The sequence below is a fragment of the Entelurus aequoreus genome, linkage group LG10, assembly GCF_033978785.1.
Source record: "Entelurus aequoreus isolate RoL-2023_Sb linkage group LG10, RoL_Eaeq_v1.1, whole genome shotgun sequence".
Classification (NCBI taxonomy): domain Eukaryota; kingdom Metazoa; phylum Chordata; class Actinopteri; order Syngnathiformes; family Syngnathidae; genus Entelurus; species Entelurus aequoreus.
The window spans coordinates 53,451,063-53,464,145 of NC_084740.1; the positions used below are offsets into that span (position 1 = coordinate 53,451,063).

Below are 13,083 nucleotides of genomic sequence, written 5' to 3' on the forward strand. Positions count from 1 at the left end.
CACTGAAAAATGTTGATATTTTTAATTTTAAAAACCAATACAATATACACTACCGTTCAAAAGTTTGGGGTCACCCAAACAATTTTGTGGAACAGCCTTCATTTCTAAGAACAAGAATAGACTTTCGAGTTTCAGATGAAAGTTCTCGTGTTCTGGCCATTTTGAGCGTTTAATTGACCCCACAAATGTGATGCTCCAGAAACTCAATCTGCTCAAAGGAAGGTCAATTTTGTAGCTTCTGTAACGGGCTAAACTGTTTTCAGATGTGTGAACATGATTGCACAAGGGTTTTCTAATCATCAGTTAGCCTTCTGAGCCAATGAGCAAACACATTGTACCATTAGAACACTGGAGTGATAGTTGCTGGAAATGGGCCTCTATACACCTATGTAGATATTGCACCAAAAACCAGACATTTGCAGCTAGAATAGTCATTTACCACATTAGCAATGTATAGAGTGTATTTCTTTAAAGTTAAGACTAGTTTAAAGTTATCTTCATTGAAAAATAAGGACATTTTAATGTGACCCCAAACTTTTGAATGGTAGTGTATGTATAAAAAATATATATTTAGGCCTCCACTCAGGCTTGATCCTGGTGAACCCAAAGGGTTTTGGTCCAAAAAATATAAAAAATGTGTCATTGTTTAGTATTATTATTATTATTATTATTCAAAGTTTGAATCTCTAGATCAACATTAGGTCTATCTGTCAATATAAAACGTTTTTAAACATTTAAGTTTATGCCCTTTTTGTCAGAGAAAACCCTGTTTTTTTTATGGAAAAAACACCAAATATGCAATATTTTCGTCAGACCACAGAACACTTTTCCACTTTATCAGTCCGTCTTAGATGAGCTCAGGCCCAGCGAAGCCGACTGCGTTTCTGGGTGTTGTTGATAAACGGTTTTCGCCTTGCATAGGAGAGTTTTAACTTGCGCTTGCAGATGTAGCGACCAACTGTAGTTACTGACAGTGGGTTTCTGAAGTGTTCCTGAGCCCATGTGGTGATATCCTTTACACACTGATGTCGCTTGTTGATGCAGTACAGCCTGAGGGATGGAAGGTCACGGGCTTAGCTGCTTACGTGCAGTGATTTCTCCAGATTCTCTGAACCCTTTGATGATATTACGGAGCGTAGATGGTGAAATCCCTCAATTCCTTGCAATAGCTGCTTGAGAAAGGTTTTTCTTTAACTTTTCAACAATTTGCTCACGCATTTGTTGACAAAGTGGTGACCCTCGCCCCATCCTTGTTTGTGAATGACTGAATATTTGAGATTATAAAATAATTGGAGCATTAAAATGATCAATAACTCATAACATTGATTTTAATTCATTATTTTTTTTTGAGCAATGACACACAAAAAAAATCCCACTAAAATTATTGGGGGATCCAAAAGGGTCCTACTCATTAAAGTGTTACAAAATAAATAATTGTTACTGTTTACTTTTAACACAATCATCAGATCTATCCGTCAATTATAAGTTTTATTGTTGTTTATGTTTTTTGTTGGTTCGTTTTAGGCCCTTCTTTTAAAAAAAACAAAGAATATCTCAAAGTGGAATATTTAATGTGACGTAATTGGAGCCTTGAATAGGTCAATAATTCATAATGACATTGATTTTGATTCTTTTTTTTTTTTTTAAAGAAAGAAACTTTGTGTTATTAGAGTAAATAATGCAACATGTTCTTGTTACATTTCACCTGTTTGCTCTTTTATACCACTTTTTATGTTTGTTTTTTTTTAAATCGTATTTTTAGAATGTGCCGTGGGGCCGTTAAAAATGACCCGCGGGCCGCACTTTGGCCACCCCTGTCCTAAATGCTCCCCGGCAACCCTGTGTCACCTCCTGGTGTCGGGGCGGCGGTGTGAACATGAATTAAACAGCAGCCCGCGGTTTGACTGATGCTGCAGCATGGCTCCCGGGGTCATTACATGACATTTACGTTGATAGATGTCATGCACAGATGGGTAATTCTGCCTCTGACAGGCCGGCCGTCAGCCGCCGCTGATGAAACGCTCCTCTGATGAATGCAGCCTCGTTTTAGGCACGCCACCAGAAGGAAGGATTTCACACTGAATCTTGCTTAAAGTGGAGGACTTTTTTGGTGAATTATATTACTTACAAAAAGGAGTGAAGTTGTCACGTTGTGTAAATGGGAAATAACAAGAGAATACAATGATTTGCAAAACCTTTTCAACTTATATTCAATTGAATAGACTGCAAAGACAAGATATTTCATGTTTAATTTGGAAATCTTTGTTATTTTTTGCAAATGTTAGCTCATTTGGAATTTGATGCCCGCAACATGTTTCAAAAAAGGTGGCACGGGTGGCAAAAAAAGACTGAGGAAGTTGAGGAATGATCATCAAAGACTTATTTGGAACATCCCACAGGTGAACAGACTAATTGGGAACAGGTGGGTGCCATGATTGGGTATAAAAGCAGCTTCCATGAAATGCTCAGTCGTTCACAAACAAGGACGGGGCGAGGGTCACCACTTTGTCAACAAATGCCTGAGCAAATTGTTTAAGAACAACATTTCTCAACCAGCTATTGCAAGGAATTTAGGGATTTCACCATCTACGGCAGGGGTCACCAACCTTTTTGAAAGCAAGAGCTACTTCTTGGGTACTGATTAATGCGAAGGGCTACCAGTTTGATACACACTTAAATAAATTGCCAGAAATAGCCAATTTGCTCAATTTACCTTTAACTCTATGTTATTATTAATAATGAATGATATTTACACTTAATTGAACGGTTTAAACGAGGAGAAAACACGAAAAAAAATGAAAATTAAATTTTGAAACATAGTTTATCTTCAATTTCGATTCTTTAAAATTCAAAATTCAACCGAAAAAAAGAAGAGAAAAACTAGCTAATTTGAATCTTTTTGAAAAAATTAAAAAAAGAATTCATGGAACATCATTAGTAATTTTTCCTGATTAAGATTAATTTGAGAATTTTGATGACATGTTTTAAATAGGTTAAAATCCAATCTACACTTTGTTAGAATATATAACAAATTGGACCAAGCTATATTTCTAACAGACAAATCATTATTTCTTCTAGATTTTCCAGAACAAAAATTTTAAAAGAAATTCAAAAGACTTTGAAATAAGATTTAAATTTTATTCTACAGATTTTCTAGATTTGCCAGAATATTTTTATTTTTATTTTAATCATGATAAGTTTGAAGAAATATTTCACAAATATTCTTCGTTGAACAAACAGAAGCTAAAATGAAGAATTAAATTAAAATGTATTTATTATTCTTTACAATAAAAACAATTAATTTACTTGAGCATTGATTTAAATTGTCAGTAAAGAAGAGGAAGGAATTTAAAATGTAAAAAGGTATATGTGTTTTTTCTCTAAAATTGTCTTTCTGAAAGTTATAAGAAGCAAAGTAAAAAAAAAAATAATGAATTTATTTAAACAAGTGAAGACCAAGTCTGTAAAATATTTTCTTGGATTTTCAAATTCTATTTGAGTTTTGTCTCTCTTAGAATTAAAAATGTCGGGCAAAGCGAGACCAGCTTGCTAGTAAATAAATAAAATTTAAAAAATAGAGGCAGCTCACTGGTAAGTGCTGCTATTTGAGCTATTTTTAGAACAGGCCAGCGGGCGACTCATCTGGTCCTTACGGGCTACCTGGTGCCCGCGGGCACCGCGTTGGTGACCCCTGCTCTACGGTCTTTAATATCATCAGAAGTAGGGATGTCCGATAATGGCTTTTTTGCCGATATCCGATATTCCGATATTGTCCAACTCTTAATTACCGATACCGATATATACAGTCGTGGAATTAACACATTATTATGCCTAATTTGGACAACCAGGTATGGTGAAGATAAGGTTTTTTTTTTTAAATTAATAAAATAAGATAAATAAATTAAAAACATTTTCTTGAATAAGAAAGCAAGTAAAACAATATAAAAACAGTTACATAGAAACTAGTAATTAATGAAAATGAGTGTAATGAACTGTTAAAGGTTAGTACTATTAGTGGAGCAGCAGCACGCACAATCATGTGTGCTTACGGACTGTATCCCTTGCAGACTGTATTGATATATATTGATATATAATGTAGGAACCAGAATATTAATAACAGAAAGAAACAACCCTTTTGTGTGAATGGGTGTAAATGGGAGAGGGAGGTTTTTTGGGTTGGTGCACTAATTGTAAGTGTATCTTGTGTTTTTTATGTTGATTTAATTTTTTAAAAAAACAAAAAAAATAAATTAAAAAAACGATACCGATAATGGGAAAACCGATACCGATAATTTCCGATACTACATTTTAGAGCATTTATCGGACATCTCTAATAAAAGTTTCAAATAATCTGGAGAAATCCCTGCACTTATGGATGATATTACGGACCTTCGATCCCTCAGGCGGTACTGCATCAAAAAGCGACATCAGTGTGTAAAGGATATCACCACATGGGCTCAGGAACACTTCACAAAACCACTGTCAGTAACTACAGTTGGTCGCCACATCTCTGTAAGCGCAAGTTAAAACTCTATTATGCAAAACCAAAGCCATTTATCAACAACACCCAGAAACGCGACAACAACACCCAGAAAGACAAGATATTTAATGTTCACACTGAGAAACTTATTTTTTGTTGTTGCAAATAATCATTAACTTAGAATTTAATGGCAGCAACACATTTCAAAAAGTTGTCACAGGGGCATGTTCACCACTGTGTTACATGGCCTTTCCTTTTAACAACACTCAGTAAAGGTTTGGGAACTGAGGAGACACATTTTTGAAGTGGAATTCTTTCCCATTCTTGCTTGATGTACAGCTTAAGTTGTTCAACAGTCCAGGGGTCTCCGTTGTGCTATTTTAGGCTTCATAATGCAGGTCTGGACTACAGGCAGGCCAGTCTAGTACGCTTAGCGCCTAGCACAATCCGGATGGTTCTTTTCCTCTTTGGTCCGGAGGACACCACGTCCACAGTTTCCAAAAACAATTAAAAATGTGGACTCGTCAGACCACTGTATGAGAGGATGATGCTGAGGTGGAGGAGAGGATGATGCTGAGGTGGAGGAGAGGATGATGCTGAGGTGGAGGAGAGGATGATGCTGAAGTGGAGGAGAGGATGATGCTGAAGTGGAGGAGAGGATGATGCTGTGGTGGAGGAGAGGATGATGCTGAGGTGGAGGAGAGGATGATGCTGAGGTGGAGGAGAGGATGATGCTGTGGTGGAGGAGAGGGTGATGCTGAGGTGGAGGGGAGGATGATGCTGAGGTGGAGGAGAGGATGATGCTGAGGTGGAGGAGAGGGTGATGCTGAGGTGGAGGAGAGGATGATGCTGTGGTGGAGGAGAGGATGATGCTGTGGTGGAGGAGAGGGTGATGCTGTGGTGGAGGAGAGGGTGATGCTGAGGTGGAGGAGAGGGTGATGCTGAGGTGGAGGAGAGGATGATGCTGTGGTGGAGGAGAGGATGATGAAACATGAGAGGCAGTCTGGCTTCATGTCTTCACTTTAGATCGGACTGTGAAATCAGCCTGCCGCTCCTCTACCTTCATCTCTTTCTTTGTTTACCTCTGTGTTGTTTACCTACTTAACATACCGTTTGTCTCTCTTCAACAGGTGTGGTGATGTTGCTACGTGCCGTCTGCCCTCTGCCTCGTTCTGGTAAGACACTTTGCTGTTTTATAACACTCATAACTTGCAAATATTTTGGTACCGGTACCAAAATGTATTTCGATACTTTTGTAAATAAAGAGGACCACAAAAATGTGCATTATTGGTTTTATTTGAACAAAAAAATCTTAGGGTACATGAAACATATGTTTATTATTGCAATTTAGTACTTAAATAAAATAGTGAACATACTAGACAACTTGTCTTTTAGTAGTAAGTAAACAAACAAAGACTCCTAATCAGTCTGCTGACGTATGCAGTAACATATTGTGTCATTTATACACCTATTATTTTGTACACATTATGAGGGACAAACTGTGAAAATGTATTATTAATCCACTTGTTCATTTACTGTTAATATCTGCTTATTTTCTGTTTCAACATGTTCTATCTACACTTCTGTTAAAATGTAATAATCACTTATTCTTCTCTTCTTTGATACTTTACATTAGTTTTGGATGATACCACACATTTAGGTATCGATACGATACCAAGTAGTTACAGGATCATACATTGGTCATATTCAAAGTCCAGGGATGTATTTCCTGAGTTTATAAACACAATATACATTTTTTTAAAACAAAAAATTTTGGGGGGATGCTAAAAATTATCCATGTAATCATAGTAGTATCGACGAGATACGCTCCTGTACTTGGTATCATTACAGTGGATGTCAGGTGTAGATCCACCCATGGCGTTTGTTTACATTGTGACGCTGGTGAGCTATTGTATCCTCTTACGGTGTGTAGTGAAGCATGTTTAGCTATTCTTCATCCTCCAGTGATAATAATACATGTAAGAAACGTACTTTATTCGTCGCCATGGAGGCCAGGATTAGTGATTTAGAAGTAGCTAAAACACTGCCGACTGTGGCTGGACGTTAGCTGCTAGCTAGCTGGCCATGTTTTAAGGCAAAATGCATCCATTCTCCCTTTTTTGTCTAGACACTGTGTCTGCTTGTAGGTACTCTGTGTGTGTGTGTGTGTGCGCGCTGCCGAACATGCTCCTCTGCACGTAAAACCAGCAATGTAATGACCTGACGACGTGCCGTCATGCCCGTTCAAAAAAAAGGTGGGGGGAAGTGGTACTTTTTAGAGGCGCTATAGTACCAAATATGATTCATTAGTATCGTGGTACTATAATAGTACCGGTATACCGTACAACCCTAGAATATTAAAAGCGAACTTATGTTGCAAGCGGAGTCGGTGCTTGCAGGTAACCCTCAGCTGGCTGTGCATGCTTCATATTTAAAAGATGACAGTCCAATCAATGCTCACACGGCGCTGGGAGGATGCAGAGAGAGGAGAAACTAAACAAGTGTCCAAGTGCTTGTTTAAAGGTCCACACTTGTGTGTTTGCATTTGCATTTTACAAATGACACAGTGTGTTGTGGGAAGAACTGCCTATTATTCTAGTAGTACTGCATTGTCATTAGTACTACTAAAGTACTGCATTGTCACTAGTACTACACGAGTACTGCATTTTCACTAGTACTACACAAGTACTGCATTGTCACTAGTACTACACAAGTACTGCATTGTCACTAGTACTACTAAAATACTGCATTGTCACTAGTACTACACAAGTTCTGCATTGTCACTAGTACTACACAAGTACTACATTGTCACTAGTACTACACAAGTACTGCATTGTCACTAGTACTACACAAATACTGCATTGTCACTAGTACTACACAAGTACTGCATTGTCACTAGTACTACACAAGTACAGTATTGTCACTAGTACTACACAAGTACTGCATTGTCACTAGTACTACACAAGTACTGCATTGTCACTAGTACTACACAAGTACTACATTGTCACTAGTACTACACAAGTACTGCATTGTCACTAGTACTACACAAGTACTGCATTGTCACTAGTACTACACAAGTACTGCATTGTCACTAGTACTACACAAGTACTGCATTTTCACTAGTACTACACGAGTACTGCATTGTCACTAGTACTACACGAGTACTGCATTGTCACTAGTACTACACAAGTACAGTATTGTCACTAGTACTACACAAGTACTGCATTGTCACTAGTACTACACAAGTACTGCATTGTCACTAGTACTACACGAGTACTGCATTGTCACTAGTACTACACGAGTACTGCATTGTCACTAGTACTACACGAGTACTGCATTGTCACTAGTACTACCAAAGTACTGCATTGTCACTAGTACTACACGAGTACTGCATTGTCACTAGTACTACACGAGTACTGCATTGTCACTAGTACTACACGAGTACTGCATTGTCACTAGTACTACCAAAGTACTGCATTGTCACTAGTACTACACAAGTACAGTATTGTCACTAGTACTACACAAGTACTGCAGCTTCATAGCTTACCAATGTCGTAATAAAACATTTTAGATTTTTGAGTGCCGTGTATAATGTTCTATATTTTCAATGGAACATATACATTTGTTGTGTTGTTTACTTGAGTCATATTGCAGTCTACACGTATCTCTTATGTGTGACTGCCATCATATTGCAGTCTACACGTATCTCTTATGTGTGACTGCCATCATATTGCAGTCTACACGTATCTCTCATGTGTGACTGCCATCATATTGCAGTCTACACGTATCTCTCATGTGTGACTGCCATCATATCGCAGTCTACACGTATCTCTTGTGTGACTGCCATCATATTGCAGTCTACACGTATCTCTTATGTGTGACTGCCATCATATTGCAGTCTACACGTATCTCTTATGTGTGACTGCCATCATATTGCAGTCTACACGTATCTCTCATGTGTGACTGCCATCATATTGCAGTCTACACGTATCTCTTATGTGTGACTGCCATCATATTGCAGTCTACACTTATCTCCTATGTGTGACTGCCATCATATTGCAGTCTACAGGTATCTCTTATGTGTGACTGCCATCATATCGCAGTCTACACGTATCTCTTATGTGTGACTGCCATCATATCGCAGTCTACACGTATCTCTTATGTGTGACTGCCATCATATTGCAGTCTACACGTATCTCTTATGTGTGACTGCCATCATATCGCAGTCTACACGTATCTCTTGTGTGACTGCCATCATATTGCAGTCTACACGTATCTCTTATGTGTGACTGCCATCATATTGCAGTCTACACGGATCTCTTATGTGTGACTGCCATCATATTGCAGTCTACACGTATCTCTTGTGTGACTGCCATCATATTGCAGTCTACACGTATCTCTTATGTGTGACTGCCATCATATTGCAGTCTACACGTATCTCTCATGTGTGACTGCCATTATATCGCAGTCTACACGTATCTCTTGTGTGACTGCCATCATATTGCAGTCTAGACGTATCTCTTATGTGTGACTGCCATCATATTGCAGTCTACACGTATCTCTCATGTGTGACTGCCATCATATTGCAGTCTACACGTATCTCTCATGTGTGACTGCCATCATATTGCAGTCTACACGTATCTCTTATGTGTGACTGCCATCATATTGCAGTCTACACTTATCTCCTATGTGTGACTGCCATCATATTGCAGTCTACAGGTATCTCTTATGTGTGACTGCCATCATATCGCAGTGTACACGTATCTCTTATGTGTGACTGCCATCATATTGCAGTCTACACATATCCCTTATGTGTGGCTGCCATCATATCGCAGTCTACACGTATCTCCTATGTGTGACTGCCATCATATCGCAGTCTACACGTATCTCTTATGTGTGACTGCCATCATATTGCAGTCTACACGTATCTCTCATGTGTGACTGCCATCATATTGCAGTCTACACGTATCTCTTATGTGTGACTGCCATCATATTGCAGTCTACACTTATCTCCTATGTGTGACTGCCATCATATTGCAGTCTACAGGTATCTCTTATGTGTGACTGCCATCATATTGCAGTCTACACGTATCCCTTATGTGTGACTGCCATCATATTGCAGTCTACACGTATCCCTTATGTGTGACTGCCATCATATTGCAGTCTACACGTATCCCTTATGTGTGACTGCCATCATATTGCAGTCTACACATATCTCTTATGTGTGACTGCCATCATATTGCAGTCTACACGTATCTCTTATGTGTGACTGCCATCATATTGCAGTCTAAACGTATCTCTCATGAGTGACTGCCATCATATTGCAGTCTAAATGTATCTCTTATGTGTTACTGCCATCATATTGCAGTCTACACGTATCTCTTATGAGTGACTGCCATCATATTGCAGTCTAAACGTATCTCTTATGTGTGACTGCCATCATATCGCAGTCTACACGTATCTCTTATGTTTGACTGCCATCATATTGCAGTCTACACGTATCTCTTATGTTTGACTGCCATCATATTGCAGTCTACACGTATCTCTTATGTTTGACTGCCATCATATTGCAGTCTACACGTATCTCTTATGTTTGACTGCCATCATATTGCAGTCTACACGTATCTCTTATGTGTGACTGCCATCATATTGCAGTCTACACGTATCTCTTATGTGTGACTGCCATCATATTGCAGTCTACACGTAACTCTTATGTGTGACTGCCATCATATTGCAGTCTACACGCATCTCTCATGTGTGACTGCCATCATATTGCAGTCTACACGTATCTCTTATGTTTGACTGCCATCATATTGCAGTCTACACGTATCTCTTATGTGTGACTGCCATCATATTGCAGTCTACACGTATCTCTTATGTGTGACTGCCATCATATCGCAGTCTACACGTATCTCTTATGTGTGACTGCCATCATATCGCAGTCTACACGTATCTCTTATGTGTGACTGCCATCATATTGCAGTCTACACGTATCTCTTATGTGTGACTGCCATCATATCGCAGTCTACACGTATCTCTTATGTGTGACTGCCATCATATTGCAGTCTACACGTATCTCTTGTGTGACTGCCATCATATTGCAGTCTACACGTATATCTTATGTGTGACTGCCATCATATTGCAGTCTACACGTATCTCTCATGAGTGACTGCCATCATATTGCAGTCTAAACGTATCTCTTATGTGTTACTGCCATCATATTGCAGTCTACACGTATCTCTTATGAGTGACTGCCATCATATTGCAGTCTAAACGTATCTCTTATGTGTGCCTGCCATCATATCGCAGTCTACACGTATCTCTTATGTTTGACTGCCATCATATTGCAGTCTACACGTATCTCTTATGTTTGACTGCCATCATATTGCAGTCTACACGTATCTCTTATGTTTGACTGCCATCATATTGCAGTCTACACGTATCTCTTATGTTTAACTGCCATCATATTGCAGTCTACACATATCTCTTATGTGTGACTGCCATCATATTGCAGTCTACACGTATCTCTTATGTGTGACTGCCATCATATTGCAGTCTACACGTATCTCTTATGTGTGACTGCCATCATATTGCAGTCTACACGTAACTCTTGTGTGACTGCCATCATATTGCAGTCTACACGCATCTCTCATGTGTGACTGCCATCATATTGCAGTCTACACGTATCTCTTATGTTTGACTGCCATCATATTGCAGTCTACACGTATCTCTTATGTGTGACTGCCATCATATTGCAGTCTACACGTATCTCTTATGTGTGACTGCCATCATATCGCAGTCTACACGTATCTCTTATGTGTGACTGCCATCATATTGCAGTCTACACGTATCTCTTATGTGTGACTGCCATCATATTGCAGTCTACACGTATCTCTTATGTGTGACTGCCATCATATCGCAGTCTACACGTATCTCTTATGTGTGACTGCCATCATATTGCAGTCTACACGTATCTCTTATGTGTGACTGCCATCTACTGTTCACACTTATCATTTCACCATACACCAAATAAAATAGCTTCGAGGTCGGTAAGCACAACCAGAATTTTTTCATTTTAAGGCGCACTGTCAAGTTTTGATAAAATTAAAGGACTTTAAGGGCGCTAATTTGTCCGAAAAATGCGGTAATGGCTTGTAATTAGTATAAATTAGGTTTGTTACTATCTATCCATACATCCATTTTCTACACCTTGTCCCTATTGGGGTGGGGGGTTGGGGGGGTGCTGGAGCCTGTTACTATTGGTAGTTAATTTATACTTTTTCATAATTAATAAAAAAGAACAGAGGTTTACTAATACATGAATTTACGACAGTAGAGGAAAGGTCTAGAAGTAGTCTGACTTTGCAACAAAAGGCTCAATAACAGCTCAATGCTGCAAGTGCATGTTCACATTATTTCTGCGTGGTGTGCAATATTTTTGCTTTTCGGGGAAAAAAAACCTGGGAGGGACAAAATGCGAAGCTATTTGGGTTTCCTGGCGTGTGCTTTGCTTGGTTCTTGTAACGAGACAGTGTTTGGGGTCCCTTCCAAGAAGTTCTAATAAGGCAAACATTCAATTCCAGCAGAGGAACGCTGGGAGATACCACCTCACCCGTGTCGAAGAAATCCACTTCCGTCTCCGTGCACATTGTTGAAGAACGGCCTGTTATTAGAGTCCCAGCTGCGTAAATACACACTTTTATATAACAGCGCACACATCTGCATCCAGGCGCTCTTACGTAAAATAAAAGCCAGCATATGCTCGCCCGTCCTGGCTGGCAGCATCCTCCACACACCTGCCTGCACTGCAAAATGTCAGTGTTCAAAAACAAGAAAAAAAAAATACAAAAATGAGGGGTATTTTATTTGAACTAATCAAAATTATCTGCCAATAGAACAAGAAAATTTGGCTAAAGTAAAATTAGCTAACCTCAATGAACCCAAAAATACATTAAAATAAGTATATTCTCACTAATAACTAGTGCACTTGTCTTGGTAGGAAATAAAAAAGAGACCTTTTTGCTCAATATGTTGAGAAATATTCTTAAATGAAGTAAATGCTAGTGCCATTATCTTGACATAATGATATGCGCTCGGCATTACATTTCTTGAAACCAGCAAACTTATACTAAAAACTAATTTATTGTTCTTAATGGAAAGGCAACAAGTTTCCTAGCCGCTCAGGTGAATCATATTGTCTAAAAATGCATTTTTCCATGGATAACATGACATCATCACGCCAAGTGCGTGCTCTTTCAGTCAATTAGTGCGCATATATACAGCCCGGCCCCCGGCCAACAATGTTTTTAATTGTAATTCTGAGGAATTTATCTGAATGCACTGCAAAAACTGAAATCTAAGTAAGATGAAATATCTCAAATAAGGGTGATATTTGCTTATTTTCTGTCTGATAAGATAATTCTTCTCATTAAGCAGATTTTATGTTAGAGTGTTTTACTTGTTTTAAGTGTTTTGGTCCTAAATTATCTCAGTGAGATATTACAGCTTGTTGCTGAGATTTGATGAGCTATATTGAGTAAAACATGCTTGAAACTAGAATATCAACTGTTGCAAAGCTGTGTCATCAACACTCACAAGTATAA

The 13,083-nt window shown here is 38.7% G+C and overlaps 1 protein-coding gene across 1 annotated transcript in view; it reads left to right on the top strand.

The window, feature by feature from the left end:
• The window catches only part of grm3 (glutamate receptor, metabotropic 3), a 196,117-nt gene that overhangs the window by 54,898 nt on the left and 128,136 nt on the right, over positions 1–13,083 (top strand). The window contains exon 4 of the mRNA XM_062061178.1: positions 5,611–5,655. The gene's annotated coding sequence lies outside the window, so the exon portion shown is untranslated. The remainder of the gene's footprint in view (positions 1–5,610; positions 5,656–13,083) is intronic.